The sequence below is a fragment of the Stegodyphus dumicola genome, chromosome 10 (genome assembly GCF_044657685.1).
Source record: "Stegodyphus dumicola isolate Sdum_Otavi_A_Nest chromosome 10, ASM4465768v1".
NCBI lineage: Eukaryota > Metazoa > Arthropoda > Arachnida > Araneae > Eresidae > Stegodyphus > Stegodyphus dumicola.
In genome coordinates, this window is record NC_140777.1 from 68505003 (window position 1) to 68517562 (window position 12560).

General features: G+C 31.1%; 1 long non-coding RNA gene across 7 annotated transcripts in view; it reads left to right on the plus strand.

Moving 5' to 3' along the window:
• Window positions 1-12560, plus strand: part of LOC118183997 (uncharacterized) — a 53343-nt gene that overhangs the window by 7196 nt on the left and 33587 nt on the right. For all 7 annotated transcript variants that reach the window (XR_015043445.1, XR_015043442.1, XR_004757331.2 and 4 more), the window contains 3 exons: window positions 5675-5843; window positions 9900-10450; window positions 10676-10889. This is a non-coding gene — a long non-coding RNA (uncharacterized LOC118183997). The remainder of the gene's footprint in view (window positions 1-5674; window positions 5844-9899; window positions 10451-10675; window positions 10890-12560) is intronic.

Here is a 12560-nt window from a genome sequence, read left to right on the forward strand (position 1 = left end):
TTGATAAGATGATTAGCTACTATCGAATTAGGACACGCACAAAGAAATGGTTGTTCAAAATAATTCGTCATTTCTTTGATCTCAGTGTTTTCAGTGCATGAATATTAATGAGAGGAAATCAAAAATCTAATGTGAGTGGTAAGTGCATAGACTTAAAAACTATAATTTCAGAACCACTGCTGAGACCATCTCAATTAACTACTTCTAGAAACAGCCACTTGTTAAAAGACATGACTTGAATATGTAGTCCACTTCTGATACTAAAAGACAACAAATCAAACATCTTCCAAATATGATGGACATTAATAATTCTGTAAGATGCAAGAATAAAGGATGTACCAAAAAAAAAAAAAAAAAAAAAAAACCTAAGGTAATGTGTATGAAATGTAATTTGTATTTTTATTGTAACAGTGCAAAATAATTGTTTTATGGAATTGCATAAATGATTGAAGTTAATTTAAATTTATTATGCGCATGTAATAAGATTTTCAAAAATTGTAATATCTTTCATAAACTATAAAATACATTTCAGTTTTAAACACTTAAATAAAGCTACTTCGAGAAAAATATATTTCAGGGCAAAAAAATTGCTGATTTTTTGGTGTCATTCCTGTTTATGTGCAACACCCTCCCCATCACTTTATTGCATTATGCTTAAAATGGCATCTAAAACATAATGCAATAAAAACGCAATTAAAACAAAAAATATATAAACTCAATAGACTGCATTTTATATCAAACAAGGATATAACATAAGAATGGAAATACATGTTATCTAATCTATGCAGTACAAAAAAGAAATATTGACTTACTTTATTCAGAAATTTCTCTGTTTTCGGTGTGTAGCAAACAAAATACCTTAACAGCATCCAAAAACTGTCTAAAATTATCTGAACTAGAATCTATACTGTCATCACCACAGAAATTCACAAAAAGTAAGAATAAAAAGTATCCTGTGTAGTGTCAGACAAACCCATTCAAAGTCATCTTTATGTTCGACCATATACATTTCCTTCGTACAAACAGGGCACTGATAATGATTACTGAGTAAATTGTCATTTACAGACCGGTCAGTTAATGCTTTTTTTTTTTTTTTTCCCCTATTCATTCCAAATCGTTCAGAAACTTCAGATTAATCTTATCAGAGGCAGCCATTTTACGGTGTAAATCACAAAATAAGCAACGTACTTCCTAAACGACATCCAATGCAGAAATAAGCCCTGAGAAATCAAAATCACTGTAATCACGCATTACAACCAATCACGTGATGGTAGAGTGTACATAACATAAACTGTAAAATATTCAGATTACTGTAAATGAAACAAAACTTGGCGATAATCCAAGGGGTTCCTGCTAATTCTTGTATTTATGGTAATTGAAATAAGTATTTATGTCATCTTTTGTTCATTAATAAAATGTATTTTTGCAAGATAAAAACCCAATGCGGTTGATCTTTGGATTATGGTAACTTGGTGATTTTTTGGCGAAAATTTGGCGACCAACTCTGCTACAGCAACCCTCTGTTTTTTTTTCACCGCCATTTTGTCTTCACAAAGTAAAGATATGTTTCTTTTCTTTTTATTTACTCAACACTTTTTCCAACAATCTACTAGCCAAATTACACTTATGCTAGAAATTTTATGGAACAAAACTGCTTAATCATGACATATATTAACTGCAAAATTGGGACAAACTCCTTGCTGCGGTTTTCAAAATCGCACATACACAGTAACCATGTACACGTCGACTTACTTTTACTTAAAAAAACATCCCAGAATTTCACAAAAATGGCATTGCGCACACTCTTGACTTTATCCATCTAAACTGCTATTTTCTCATAAATTACAAAAATTTGCACGAAAATGCAGGAAAATTTTGTGAATCTTTAAACTCGGTAAAAAGCACATATATGAAATTACCTGATCGTGAAAAATTATATACCCTATCGAAGGATGAACATTTCCACGTATAATATAAATAAAATATCCAAAAACTTTTACCTCTAAATTATCTATTATAAACGTCACCAACGAATTCATAACAAAACATTTAAAATGGTTACAAATACTTAGTGTCAAATATTTAAATTATTTCCATGCACGTTTACTTCCACTCAAACGTATACCAGATTGCTACAAACATATAATTCACAAAATAACTATCATTTAATTAAAATATAATTAAACCATGTACATGTCGACTTATTTTTACTTAAAAAAAAACCCAGAATTGCACAAAAATGGCATTGCGCACAATCTTCACTGTATCCATGTACACTGCTTTTTTCTCATAAATTAGTAAAATTTCACGAAAATGCATGAAAATTTTGTGAATCTTTAAATTCGGTAAAAAGGACATATATGAAATTACCTGATCGCAAAAAAGTATATACCCTTTCCAAGGATGAACATTTGCACGTATAAAATAAATAAAATATCCAAAAACTTTTCCCTATAAATTATCTCTAATTATTATTATTATAAACCTCACCTACCAATTTCTAACGCAAACATTAAAAATGGTTCCAAATACTTAGTGTCAAATACTTAAATTCTTTCTATGCACATTTACTTCTACTCAAACGTATTCCAAATTACTACAAACATATAACTCTCAAAATCACGATCATTAAATTAAAATATAATTAAAAAACACTACTTAAAATATAAATAAGCACATACATTAAATTAATAAAAATTAGCTTACAATCCTAATTACTTTAAACTAAATCATTACTAATAACAATTTTCCAATAATACCATATTAATTTATTTACTCCTTACATTTAGAACAATGCATAAAAATAATATCCTCAAATAATTAAAAATACTAACTTACCTAATCTTCTACAGAATCTTGAGTGCATGGCGGATCACAAAATATCCATTTTCACCAGATTTCTTGCACCACCATTCAAACTTATCTGTAATATCCTTCCTTTCACACAATCTCATTTCATACCCACATGTTGGACATTCATACTTATCCGCAATTAAGCAATTCTTTTCAATTACACATAAACGCAATAAAAATTTCAGATTTACTTTATATAGCGCCATGGGATCCAAATATTAAACAACACTGTTTCACAGAACATAGAATGAAACTAATGCTGTACAGCAGATATTTTTACAAATTTACCCCCTTTTCCGATTAAAGAACAGTGATTCGTCCATTAATGTCACATGACATATCTCATGATCTCTCTCATTTCCCTCACACAAAATAATGCGTAATCGGAACTGAATACTTCTCACATTATTCCCAAAGTCCTAGGTTATCCTACCTTTATCGCCTCCAAAATGTCGCCAAACTACCTGTTACCATATTCCAAAGATCAGCCCCCAATGCTTATTAAAATGGAGATACCAAAATATATATATTTGTAATAATAAAATTCCATAGTCAAGAATATGCTTAAAATTCTAACTGTATGTTCTTTTCAATTTTAATGGCGACGTTCTCTTATTTGAAAGTATGTGGAATTAAATCCACAGCTCCGTAGTCAAGTTGTTTTTCCCGCCTTTTTCTACACATACAGTTATAGAATGTTCTGGAATATTTAAAGTGAACTGGATTGGCTGACAAGGCTGACGTCATTTCTTGGAAGCTCCGCCTTTCCAGAGGCTATAAAAGTTCTCACAAAAGGAATATCGGGAGCTTTTTTTTAAATGTCACAATGCAGTAAACTTCATACAAAAAGTTATTAGTAATTCTTTTTATTTACTCCGGATATCTGGTTTTTGTAATTGCTATTTCTCCTGAATAATAATAAATGGATCCTGTTTTTTAAACTTATCGTCTGATTATTTAAGCTACGACTAAATCTGATACATCACATATATTTTTAATTTTCTTGAAAATTGACTATATGTGGTGTTTTATAGTCCTAATAAAATGGTTAATCTCAAGCTTGGTAAAAATTTGTTAACAAATATGAGCTTGGGAGTCATACATGCCTTGCATCATTTCATTTTACAGTTACTGTAAGTATGCCTCTAGTTTGACGAAACTGTCCAACTGGCCATCCCAAGAAATTGCAGTCCTGCATGATTAGTGACAATTATAGGGATTGTGCAAGCCAGGAAAGGGTGATAATGTAGCAAAAGCATTTCTGTAATACTTTTGCTGTGTGTGATTGAGCATTATCTCGTCGAAAAATTCCTCCTGGGATAGTAACACATGTGATTGAAGAATATTACAAACATACTGCTGCCCTGTCGTGGTGCCATGGATCAGTATTACTTGCGACTCTGTGTCATGTGCTATGGCACACCCCATACCATCATATTAGCTATGAGAGCAGTTTGCCACAGTAAAGCAATGGCAGGATTGGGACATTCATTATGCTGCCTCCACACACATACATTGTTGTTACATCCGCCCAAACTGAATTTCGATTCATCACTAAAGACAACCTAGTTCCATATGGTCCAGTCCTGTCGAGTGTGATACAACTCTAAACAGAGAAAACAGTGGCTGTCTCATTAAGGGCACATATATCCTAATACTAAATTTAGTTATGATCTGACAATTACTTCTTCGAGCACAAATTTTTATGGCAATGGGTATATTTATTAAAATTTGGTTAGAGTAGATTTAAAGCTGCCCCTTGGATTATTGCCAAGTTGTTGTTTCATTTATGGTAACCTGAGTAGTTGAATGCTGTGGAAACTGTATTATGGCATAACTGGTTGCATGATTGTGGTGAATTTGAATGATGGGAAAGGGTTTGGAAAGGCTTTTTTTGTGTGTTGAATTTTGGATAAGAAGTGCATTGTTATTTTGTGGTTTACATGGTAAAATGACTGAGTGTAGTAAGATTAATTTGAAGTTTCTGTACAATTTGGAACAAAAGGGAAAAAAGCATTAACTGATTGGTGTTTAAATGAAAGGTTTACTTAGTAGCCATTCTAAGTGTCCTGTTTGTGGGAGGGAAATGCAAATGGTTGAACGTCGGAGGATACCGCACTACGGAGGATATTTTTTACTCTTTTTTTTGGTGAATTTATGTGGCGATGCTAGTATACAGACTCTAGTTTAGACAATTTTAGGAAGTTTTTGGATGCTGTTAAGGAATTTTGTTTGACTGAAGACAGGAAAATAAGATAAGTGGATATTTCTTTTGTGTAGTGCTAAGACGAATTTCTTTTTTTTTTTTTAAAGTTATTTCATTGTTTGATTTAAAATGTAGTTTATTGAGATTATATATTTTTTGTTGAGAGCTTTAGCAGTCGATGCCATGCCGTATGGCAGCTTGCATCCAGGCTAGAGGTGGTCTTATTGAGCTTGTGACTTTGTAAGTAAGTAACTCTGAAATAAATCGTTCAATTGTTACGAAATTTTAATCATTTTCTATTCTGTACATAATTTTCCTATCCACCAAGCTATGTCTCCATCGGACAACTCCTTCTTGGTGCGTCGATTTTTTTGTTATAAAGTGTATTTATCCACGGTAATTACATATATATTTTTCCATTGTTATATATTTATCCCTGGTAATTGTATATCCATGGTATATGGTTTTATAAGAGTACCGTATATCATGGATCCTAAAACAAAGCAGTTATTTAATAAAGTTTCACTAAATCTGCATGTGCATTGAGAATTTTAAATTCTGTGCATAGTGATCATTTTTTTTTCGTATTGTGCATTATTTTATTTTCCCATGTAGCTTTTGTTCCAGTGTAAAGACTGCAGTTCATGAGCCCATTTGTTGCTATGCATCACCACTTGTTGCTGGGGAAGTGAAGATATGTATTAATCATTTTGACATTTCCTGTGATGAAGATATTAACATCAAGATGATCAGAATGCTATGGAAACTCCAAAAAGTGTCAAAAGTAAAAATAAAAATTTTCAGCATGAAGTTTTAAAATTAATGAAAAAAATAATGATATGTGTCAAAAGAACTGTATGACAAATACATGCATTTTTAATGAGTTTGTATAATAAATTGAAAAATATAGATGAAACTCTAAAAGCAAAAGTTGAGCTCAGGATCATGTATGCTGTGGTATGATCCTGTAGATGACTGATACCATTATTTTTCATTTTATTATGAAATTTCTTTAATATATATAATGTTTGTGATAATTTATTATTTCTTTGTTTATAAATTATTTCAAGGTTTTGAGAATAAATTTATTGAAAAAGGCTGGAAATATTGTATTGCTATTTGCTTTAAATGCTGATTTTCTTTCCAAACAAACTTACAAACTTTATGAATTAATTTTATTAAAACATCAAATCAATATCAAGAATCTTTGTTTTTCATGCATTTTTAGCAGTAGATATATTACTTCAGAATTATTTTCATTTTAAGAACAATAGTCAATTTAGTGGTGTAAGTGTTGTATAAGTAGTTAAAAAATGTAATCTTTTGAGAAAATGCTCATATTTAGTCCAAGAAGTATCCTTAAAACAGCAGTTACAGTTCTAGACAGTTTTGTCTCCTGATGATCTTCAGTTCTGTTTCTGAATTTCGTTCTCCATGAAAAGAATTTTTGTTGAGGAAATTGAATAACATATGCAATTCATTATGTAGAGTATAATTTAATGAATAACACAATATTTATTATTTATAATCCACTCTTTATTAATATCATTTGTATGAAATTTTTATGTGTTAAATTCATGCTTTCTCTAATAGAAATTGATGGATAATCAATGTTTGTAATTTTATTGTCTTGAAAAGCTGGGTACCTAAAATTTGTCTATGTGAAAGTACTTTTGAGATACTGGAGGTAGATAAAGATGACAGCATATGTTGAAATTAAACTCTTTTTGGTGCTTTAACCCTTTTGAGATAGCGTGACTTGAGTAGTTGAATAAGTTTAAGATATTCCCTTAAGACAGATGAGAGTTGAAAGGATTTGTTTTGCACGACAGGTTTTTGTGTTGCTAAGCCTAACTTTAGTAAAAAAAAAAATCACACACAAAAAGGTTTAAGTCCTAACGTCATAATTTTTACTACTATTTTAAATTATTACTTAAGCTATCATATATGTTAAAATTACCATTTAATAATCTTTTTCCTTTATGTGAAAATATATAAAAAATTTGTGTACCTTGAGAAATAATTTTTGGAATTCTATTCAAATTATTCCAAATTTGAATTTACATAATACATTAAACTTTAAAATTAAAAAAAAAAAAAGTGTTCAAGAAAGGCTATTTACAAGAAGTAAAAAATCTTTCACAGGAAGTGGAAGGCTGACGGTTACAGCCGAAAACATCGCGGCAAAAACATCGCAGACGAAAATGTCGCGGAGAAAACAACGCAAGGTGAAAACGTCGTGCTACAAAACATCGTGGGAGAAAACATCGCAAAGAGAAAACATCGCAGTTCTAAAACATTGTGGTACAAAACATCGTCGTCGAAAATAAAGCGGTTAAAAAACATCGCAGTTTAAAAACATCGTCGTTGAAAATATCGTGGTAAAAAATAAAGTATCTACAAATCATCGCATGACGATAACATCGCAGACATTCTTTTTTCAGGCATGCTTTAATAAGTGTAAATGGATATTCCCATAATGATTTGTGAGCGCAAGATGGAAAGAAGGATAATTTTTACTTTCATATTTTTTATTAATTAATAAATTTTTGCTGAGAAAATAAAAAGGAAACTTATGCATAAAAAATTAATGCAACTTATAGCACTTAATAGAATTTTAAACCGACATAGTTAACTAACAAAGGCCATTACTAAATCATTTTTATAAAGTTTTTACTGGTAATATTTCATGAAAAGTATAATCTATAAGTTACATTTAATTTTCTATGCTTAAGTTTCCTTCTTACGTTTTCAGCAAAAATTTATTAGTTAATAAAATATGTGAAAGTAAAATTTATCCTTCTTTACACCTTGCGCTCACAAATCATTATGGGAATATCCATTTACAATTATTAAAACCTGAAAAAAGCATGTCTGCGATGTTATCGTCATGCGATGATTTGTAGATACTTTATTTTTTACCACGATATTTTCGACGACGATGTTTTTAAACTGCGATGTTTTTGAACCGCTTTATTTTCGACAACGATGTTTCGTACCACGATGTTTTAGAACTGCGATGTTTTCTCTTTGCAATGTTTTCTCCCACGATGTTTTGTAGTACGACGTTTTCGCCTTGCGTTGTTTTCTCCGCGACGTTTTCGTCCACGATGTTTTTGCCGCAATGTTATCGGCGGACACCAAGGCTGACACTCAGTAAATGACACTCAGACAAAATGCCTGCACGAGTCTCACTAGAAATATTGCTGTCTATCTCTTTAGAAAATGAATCATCACTCTCATTCATGTCACTAATTGGCTCATTTCCTGTGATAAAAAATGCTTGCTTGCTATGATAGACTGAAGTCGAGGCTTTCTGAAATAAAAAGGGAAGTATGCAAAATATAAGCGATAAAAGCAAGCAAAACGTAATGGAACCCTGCATAGTAACAAAAAAAGAATAAAAAAATATTTGAAGGGATATTGGAAATGTGAATGTTTATGTCACATGGTGAGTTAAAGAGCCTGAGCTCTGTTAGTTTACATTATGCTTCCCCTCCCAGCCCCACAACGGCTGAAACCAACATTACGTAGAGTGTGATCAAACTGAAGCTCAGGATCCTAAAACTATATTAAGTTCAAAAGTAATGAATACAGAATGCCATCTAGTGGTCTTTTTATCCAAGCTTAAAATGCATATATACATCATCTGTCCCTTACGTGTGTTCTCCAGTGATGTATAGGTGGAATGCCCATCTGGAAAGGGTTAATATATAATGGTAATTTGCCAGTGAGTGAAGAATCTTAATCTGTCAACAAATGAAATCATTAAAAGTAATTGTTTCTGAAAATTGACATGGATGAAACCTACATCTGTGACATCTCACAGGAGAGCTGAGTTTAATTTGAATTGCTCGTGCGATATTAAGAGAGAAACACACTACTCATGTGATATTAAGAGAGAAATTCAGTACTCATGTGTTATTAATATAACAATTTGCAGACTAACTTGCAAAAGTTCTTGAATGATAAAGTGTGCCACTTTCAGCATATTTTTGGAACAGACTGTTTTGCAAGCATATGCCAGTTTTGATGAACTGCATAAAAATTAAAATGTTTTTCATACGATGGTAATTTGCTTTTTTGAAGTGATAAAGCGTATACAATTGATGGTAACAATTTAAATCACTTATCCACAAGGGGGGGGAGCAATTCTGTGCTATTTTCTATTTTACTTGCAAGAAATATTCTGAAAGATAATACAAGAAAATATCAAAGTAATAAAAAATTGCATTAATTTTGCAAAATGCAGAAAACAGGAACTTAATTTGTTGGTCCGATCTTGGTGTACTGTAACTGTAAATTTAAAAGGTTGGAAATCATTTTATGACCTTTGTCAGACAAAATACATTTCAATATTTCTATGCTGAAGTGCATAATGATTGTTAAGATTTGTAGCACATACTGAGGAAAAACTTTTTGAATTACTATTAAATTCAGGTATTTTTTCACAAAAAGTGCATGAAAATCAGAGGAGTTGTTTATACATGCGAAGGTTTAGAACTAGATATACATACAAATAATTGGCAAAACAGCAGCATGTATTTAAAGATTTAGCTTAAATTCCATAATTGTTGGGTGAACGTTTCATAGGATTGTATTAATTGTGGTCAGAGCTTAAATTGTGCTGGAACTCGGCTCCGGTGCTTCTTAGTATTGGGTATAAATCATAATTCTAGTCGGAGTGCACTGGAACCCTAAATGAGAAGGCTTCGGTGCTTCTTTAATGGAATTGAATAATAATTTCAGCAGAAATCTGATCTCGAAAATTTTATTTTTAATAATAAAATTATATTAAAAATCGATTCTAATTTCTGAATGCATGTTTCTCTTTCCTTAGGAAAGAAACCCTTAGACACAGGTCAAGATTTTTAAGGAGAAAGAAGCTCCCACCCAGATGTCAAAGGCTTATTCTTCAGAAAGTACAATGAATTTATGAGAGTGGGTAAATTTTTCTTTCCAATACTAGTGTCTTCCGCAGAAAAGAGCACCTGCAGACTTTTTGGAACCATGTGACCAATGATTGGGGGATGAAACTTGTCACTTGTTACTTTTTTTCTCAGCTAATCATCCGATTTGGCGGAAATTTGTTCCCCCTATCATATTTTGCTTGACAGCTAGAAGTATATTGAGAGGAGATTGTGGTCAGAAAATGGACTCTTCTGTATCTCCCCTTACCTACAGGTCATCCGTTAAGATTTTCTCTATATTCTTTTACTGTTTATAGCATTCTGTAGTTTCATTAATGATGCTTTATCAAAAAGAATGGTCTTCATTTCTATCATCCTTTGAAGTAGTACATTATATTCAGAGCTTAAATTAAACTGGAGACTAGTTGTGCTATTTCTTACTTTTTGTGTGAAATTGCAATTCCAGCCGAAAACCCCCAAAGTAAGTCAGGGTCTAGTACTTTATTTTAATATTTAATTATTTACCATTTATTTATTAACTTATTATATTTTTATTTATGTCTTTACATTTTATTAAATTTTAGTATTAGTTGTTTAATTAGTCTAATCATTAATTATTTAATTTTAATAATTAATTATTTAACTGTTTAATTATTTTACTAGCCATTTTATTTATTTTTTTACTTTTGTTCTTCTTTCCTGACAGCCTTCCATAGGGCTCTGGTACTTCTAATTTTAGAAATTAAGCGCTGCTTGTGGTTGTAGTTATGGTGACGTGGCATAGGATACTGGTACTAGGGATAATGATGCTGGTAGTGCGGCCAACTACTGTAGTGACCGACTGTGACACTGAATAAGGAATGCTAAGCATAGAAACATGTTCCTTTTGACTGATGGTAAAAATTTTATCGCAGTGTATAGTAAGTACTGTTTTCATTTTAACTGCTTTCACACCTCCAAAATGGGACAAATATTGTATAGTGGCTAACTGTCACTTATCCTCAAGTTTTTTTTTTTATTTAATTTGGTACATTTAGAATATGGTATTTCTCCTGAGAGAAACTGCATACAAAATTTAAATAAGGTTATGTGTATATATAATTTATTTACTAAAGAAATATTGATTATATTATCTCCTAAGATTAATTTTAGTAGAATTATCTAAAAAGAGTAAATCCATAGTTAGTAAGTTTAATTCCGAAAATTGTTTTAAAGTAACTTGAATGTAAATTGTTAAAAATGTTTAACGAGGACTTGAATTAAATCATGAATAATAAAAATTTCAATTGTAAAAAGAAATTAAATTAAAAGCAAGTAATCATTGCCATTGATCGGAAATTAGTTGACTTTTCAAGGGGAACAAACCAACTCCCGTTCAATGAACAATAATTAAGAAATAAATAAAGGTGTTTCGTCCTTTACTCAAGTAATAAGGCGATGCCAAACTGGCAATTTAAGTTAGGCCAAATATTTCTGTGAATTGAAGGGATCAAGAACCAATGCAGAGCACTAAAGAACTCATTCTGATTAGGCATTTTCGCTAATTCAATTTTGAGTGAAAAGCAACTTATGCAGTAAAATTGATAAATTACTTCAGTGATTCCCTCGTGTTTATGCATTTTAATTCAAAACTATTTGTAAAAAATTAAACATTGGAAATTGGCATTATGAAATAGAACTCAAAGTAATTGAAATAAACATTAGAAAATTATGAAATATAAGAAATATAATGCAATCTTTGCAAAAACAAATCAAAAAATAAAAATTGAAATTTTAAATATATATAATAAGAAAAGGGAATGTACATGAAGATATAAAAGGCCAGAAAAGCATTAATTAACTGATGTTCTTTCTAGTGGGAAGTGGGCAAAGTGTTCTCTTCGCGTCTTACTCAGAATGGTTGTGTTTCCGAAATTCTTTATTATTTGGCAGTGGGGGGCTTTGAATTATTTCAATCGACGAAACTTGTGTGAAGTAATTTATGAGATATATATATATAAATGCATATACATGTTTATAGTATGTATAATGCAATTCCATATTGCATTATGCAATTCCATATTCCATATTGCATTGTTTTGCACAGAAATATGCTGTTCTATACATATTTTAATATTGGATTATGTAAACTTTATTAAAAAATGCTAACACGAGTATTTAATATATTTATATGCCAATAAGTCTATTGTGAAAATATGAATTATCATTAAAAAAAGCATGTCACGTACTTTCTTGTGTTGCCTAGTGAACTTGTTGTAATTACTTCCACTCATGTTTGTTGTTTAGAGAGAAAATCACCATGAGCCCTATTAAATATATATATGACGTGATAAGAATGATTTGGAACTTGGCGATGGCATAGCGAAGAAACTTGCAAGGCAGACATGGCCGGATTCAAGATAATTTTATTATTGAGGAAAGCAATCCTGGATTCGCAATATTTGTTCACATATGGACAGGTGTCTTATGTCTTACATTTTTGTTAGTACAGTGAAAAAAGGAAGTAGCTGCAAAGCATCTGGCCAGGAGGAAAGCATAAGTGAAAGTGTCGCAGCAAAGAAGGGAGAGAGTCAAAAATTTTCAGTTCGAGT